The following is a 6,376-nucleotide window of genomic DNA, read 5'->3' on the forward strand; positions in this document are numbered from 1 at the left end:
TGTCACGACCCAAAATCCACTAAGGGTCGTGATGGCGCCGGACACTGCTGTCAGGCAAGCCAACCAAGTTACTTAATCAAATTCTCGTTTTAATACTTCTGAAATCTGTGATTTTCTTTCAAGTTTTAGCAATATTAAAGAATATAGTCTCAAATCAAATTTAAATGATAAGCAATAAATACAATACTTCAAACCATCCCAGAACCCGGTGTCACAAGTGCATGAGCATCTACTGATAAGGAAATAAAATACAACATCCGTCCGGAATACAATGGGCAGGAAATAAATACAATGTACTGAAGAGGGCTATACTAGCTGCGGACCGCCTCGAATAATGCAACTCACCTAGCCCCCAAATCATCCGCGCTGCTACGCCCAGTGGCTGCTAGAGATAAATATACCTATGCAACAAAAATGCACAGAAGTGTAGTATGAGCACGTAATCAACGTGTACTCAATGAGTATCCCGCCTAATCTCGAAGAAGTAGAGACGAGGTGGTCGACTTTGACACTTACTAGAGGTCCAATAATAATATACTAAATGTGTGAGGAAGTCAAGAATTTTATAAGGCAGTACTAACTCACAAAGATGGAAAACAAGCAATACACCTTCAACAAATAATAAAGGATTTTCAAGGTTTACCTTTCTTTATCTTATCAATTTACATCAAGCCATGAAGGGCAATATCGTCATTTAAAATTTCACGTGCATCAATATATATAAAAATATCATGCGCAAATCATGGCGAGGCGACGGCCCGGTCCAACAGAAAAGAAATGTGCACTTGCCGAGGGTCGACGACGCGCCTATAGATGCATCTATTACCCCGCTCGCGAAATAATCTGCGATGCGGTCAACATAAAATAAACACATACCCTGCTCGCGAATCATACATGCGACGCAGGTACATAAAGAGATACATGCTCAATCAATCAAGTAAGAACTTATCAGGGAATATTTATCAAAATATATCAAATTCTCTTTTAACAAATTTTTAAGAAGTAAAGTTTAATCCCTTTAGAAATTCATTTACAAATTCCATGTGATTTAAGCAACCATAGGGCTTACAAATAATCCAAGCATAACATGCTTTCGGGTCCTAACTACCCGGACAATAGCATAATAGTAGCTACGCACGGACTCTCGTCACCTCGTGCATACGTGGCCCCCACAAATAGGAGCACATAACCAATTAACTCACCTATGGGGACAATTCCCTCTTACAAGGTTAGAAAGGAGACTCACCTCGCTCCGAAGATCCATAACCGGCATTCCACGCCCATCCGACGACTCTAATTGATGCACCACGCTCCAAAACTAGCCAACGGTTACGCAAATCCATTAATATATGCTCAAATACTCATTACAATCTAATTTATAGCAATTCCTAACTCCGATCGAAAAGTTGACCAAAACGCCCTTGGGCCCACGCGCCCGAAATCCAAAATTTCTCGAAGATAAAGATTACCCATGACCTTAGGAACTCGAATATATAATTTTCACCAAATTCCATACTCAATATCGTAGTTAAATTCCAAGAATATAATTTCTAGGTTTTGCCCTCAAAACCCCAAATTTTTCTACACAATTCATGCTTAAATTCACACATAATTGATGTATTTAACTCATAATAAGTGAGGATATCTTACCTTGCCGTTGATGATGAAAATCCTCTCTTGAAGCTCCCCCAAAAATCGCCCAAGCCATGAAAAATGGGTGAAATGAACTCAAACCCTGATTTAAAACATCCCATCTGTCTCCAGCGATTTCCGCACCTGCGGTCCTTTGACCGCTTATGCGGTTCCGCAGGTGCGGCCGCTCTACCGCATCTGCGGTTTCCCCAGGCCTTACCTTTTCCGCTTCTGCGACACAACTTCCGCAGATGCGGTCCCGCTTCTGCGGATCTTTGGCCGCATCTGCGGTCCTTCCTAGACCGCCCATTCTCGCTTCTGCGATTCTCTCTTCCGCAGATGCGGTCCCGCTTCTGCGGAACCTTGACCGCATCTGCGGTCACGACCTTAGACCAAATTTCGCACCTGCGCCTTCCTAGCCACTTCTGCGGCACCGCACCTGCGGCCCCCTTTCCGCAGGTGCGGTTATGACAGCAACCAGACCCTTCAACCTTCTTCAAAATTTTATTTTCGATCCGTTAACCACCCGGAATCCACCCGAGGCTCCCGGGACCCCAACCAATCATACCAACTAGTCCCAAAACACATTACAGACTTGGTCGAGGACTCAAATTACATCAAACAACACGAAAATCATGAATTACACCCCGATTCATGCTTCATGAACTTCAGAACTTCCAACTTCTTCTTTCGATGCTCAAACCTATCAAATCAAGTCCGATTGACCTCAAATTTTGCACACAAGTCATATTTGACATTACAAACCTACTGCAACTTCCGGAATCAGATTTCGGCCCCTATATCAAAAAGTCCACTTCCGGTCAAACTTCTCAAAACCATTAAATTTCTATCTTTAGCCAAATGGCTCCAAAATGACCTACGGACCCCCGAATTCACTTCCGATTGCGCTCCCAATTCCAGAATCACCATACGGAGCTATTCGCAGACTTGGAATCCCCAACGGACATCGATAGCACTGAAATGCACTTCAAGCCAAACTTATGGAATTTCTTCAAAAATGCTAACTTCCACAATAGGCGCCAAAACGCTCCCGGGTTATCCGAAACCCGAACCGGGCATACGCCCAAGTCCGAAATCATCATACGAATCTATTGGAACCTTTAGATCCCGATTCTGAGGTCGTTTACTCAATATTCCAATCCTAGTTCATTCTTTCAACTTTGAGCTTCCGAAATGAGAATTCTCTTTCCAATTCAACTCTGGACTTCCCGAAATTCAATTCTAACCACGCGTACAAGTCATAATACCTGAAATGAAGCTGCTCATGGCCTTGGGCTGCTGAACGGAGCGCTAGAACTCAAAACGACCAGTCGGGTCGTTACATTCTCTCCCACTTAAACATACGTTCGTCCTCGAACGTGCTGAGAACTACACTGAAGTAGTCTGAAATCACTGTTTAACTTCTCATGCACCTTGCCGTGCTACCACAGCTCAGCTGAGCACACTAACTCGATCATTTATGAAGATATTACCCTTTTGTTCAAGCAAATAAGCCTTAGATCCCAATTCCAACATCGGGAATTCTATGCCCGACCTGTTTCCAACATAAGATCACCATGTCAATCACTTCGCGCTGCACCCCGACATGACTGCATAACTTTGCTGAATTCACACCTTGCATCATTTTACTCACCGGACCACGATAACAACTTCTGACTAACTTAGTCGAATTTCCCCGAATTTGATGCTCCTATTGCACCCCATGACATACACAGGTCTTACTCTAACTCTTACAATACCGCCACAACGGAAGAGATGTGCAGAAATTCATAATCAACTTTCGAATCAACCAATCGTCCGGGTCTATACTCCTGACAAGAAACATTACCATATTCTGAACCAAATCGTGACCTTTGCCCTTAATATGTTCCATATAGTCAGATTGCACTGATCCTGGATCCAATGATTCCATCTCACCCGGTACGAACCACTCAGGCAATAAGCTACCCCGGACATAACCAAAAGTCTCATATGATGCCTTAACGTGCCAATAGGCTACCATTTAGAATGCGATACCAAAGGAAAACGAACTCTGGAAGGAATTACCTAACTCCCGCACTAATGCGGACTTTCCTTAGAAAATAGGAAGCGAGACGCACAAAAATAGCATATAGAAAACTATACTCAACGTCACACTGTTGTGGCGCGCAGCCCGATCCAAACATAGATCTTACATAAGGAGATTGCACATCGAGCTAAATTTGCTTACAATAAAATATCGAATTTCGGTCACAAGCACGCTAAGTGCATAATAACATCCCTGAGGGAACATGTAGCGCTATAAGCTACGAAACCCAAGCACAACTGAGGTGAGATATACAATCTGATTTCCAAGAGCCTTTTGGCTCATAAAACATCATTTCTACTCGGGTCCTCAACATGTAAGCAATTTCTCAAGCCGTCTCGCAACTCACACGGCGCAACGTATCACTACACGAAATATTCGACAGCGAAATAACACCCTGACTACTCCTCCACAAGGAACACATCGCTGAAATGAACACAACTGGCCTGATATAGAGCCCATATTCACATTTAAATTCATCCACCGACCTCAAGTCGATCCCGATCATATAAACTAAACCAATAACCTTTCAAAGGTCCACACTAGCTCCCCTTTTCTCATATGACATAAGAACAACCCTCATAACCGGAGCGAACCTCCATAGTACATAACCCAATAAACAGAGTGCCCTCTAGGCATAAATTCTCAAATCAATGATATTACCACAATCCACATACTTGGCTTAAATCTTTAATCAATCCAGTGACTACATGCCACATTTATACAATCTTCCTGTGGGACACACTCCCACCACCTACCATAACCGATAACTGGGTCTTACCTCCAAACTACCGGCCGCACTAACGCTGAAAAGCGATCAAGAATAACTAACCAGGATGCAAAGTCCTCTTTTACAAACAACCTATCTCAGGTGACATTGATGACAAAACCAACTTACCTTAAACATCGAAACTCCTCTCCCGCTCATCCGAGCTTGTGACATCCTTGTCAACACCGAACTGCTACCTTGCTCTTCACTGCAAATTCCATACCACTCACTGCACTTAACATGCCAATATACGATAGAACTCGTTTCTCATCATAGCTTCGGAACCACCAATAGGTTAACTCTTCATCATATAAAAGCTTTTCACTGAACTCACTTCAGGAGGAACATAGCAACACACAGGCGAATTCTCATAACCATTGTCACACCTCCTTTTTTACACATCTACCCCGAAGGATAAATGTATAAGGGAGTTTTTCCATTTAAAGTGACATTATTCGAAATGGGATTATTTATTTATTTAGAGTCGCCACTTGGGATAGGATTGGCTTTTGGTGTCCCAAGTCACCGGTTTAACTTGAATCCCAAATCGAGGAAAATTTCGACTCCCCAATTGGAGTCTGCGAACCAGAAATTCTGTGTAAGGAATTCTGTTGACCCGAGGGAAGGTGTTAGGCACCCCCGGATCCCGTGGTTCTAGCACGGTCGCTTAAATTATTATAAATGGCTAAAATCTGGTTTTTATACATATTTAAACCTATAGTGCAATTTTAAGATTATTTACCGCTTTTAGTTTATTTTGTTTTTTACGAAAGTGAACGCCGTTTAAGAGCGTGTTTTTGGATCACGTCACATGAAATGCACCCGGATCCTCAACACCTCTTATTCAACATTTTGGGATTTGGATTTGGGTTGCATGAAATGCGCACCCGAGTTTAGGAAGGTAAAATTATTAAACAACGCGCCTAAAGCGACTAGCGTGTTGGTATCTTTGCGGGAGACCATGGAAATTTGCTAAATGGCTTACCCGATTTCTAAAATATTTTAACATAGTATTTAATGAGGGCCCCGCAATTTGTATGTTTTATGCGGCGAGGCTCATCTCATGCTTTATTTAAAGAGTATTCTAAAGAAACTATGATTTTCTATTACACTGTTGTCTCTAAAAAGAGGCCCTAATTAATTAGCATTATAAAATTCGGGCCTCAAGTTCAAGTCCGAACTCAAACAAAAGGGAAAAACCTCTTAATTTGAATCCGCTACCTAACTTGAAAGCCCAAAACCCATGTTACAACTTCGAGCTTTCAGCATTGAATTTTGAACTTGGCCCAACAGAATAAAAATGAAATCGTTTTGTGGACTGCTATCAACTTTGGGCCTTGACGCAAGCCCAATTGGGAAAGTAGGTAGACCTGGAACTAGGCCTTGCGTCAATAATGTTGATGCCCAGGACAAATGGCGTGGGCTACCAATTCTGGGCTTATGGACGAGCCCAAACAAAATTACTGGGACGGCTTCAACTTCAAATTTAGTACAACTATCAATAAAAATCTAAATTTTTCTATTCAGATCTATACTGAAGGAATCTTGCAAATAGTTAGAGGATTTGACAACTGAATTAAGGCAATCAAACTCAGTCATGATGTAGAAACGCTGCTTTGATTTCAGAACTAAAATGTAAAGGCACGTGTCGTGTTTGGCTGAACTTAACACATATACTTTTTTTTTTTACCTGTTTTCAACAATCATTCTAACGCAGCTGAAATCTCAAACACAAGAGATAGCTAGACTAAATTTAACCAATGCAGTTCCTATGAGCTAAATAGCTCCCTAATCTGGAGTTGAACCTCGAGTCTATCTAACGACCAGGTTAACACTTACTACTATAATCTGTATCACATTTATAATAATCATATAAGTCCCAAAATAGT

Source organism: Nicotiana attenuata, chromosome 1 (assembly GCF_001879085.1).
Source record: "Nicotiana attenuata strain UT chromosome 1, NIATTr2, whole genome shotgun sequence".
Lineage (NCBI taxonomy): Eukaryota > Viridiplantae > Streptophyta > Magnoliopsida > Solanales > Solanaceae > Nicotiana > Nicotiana attenuata.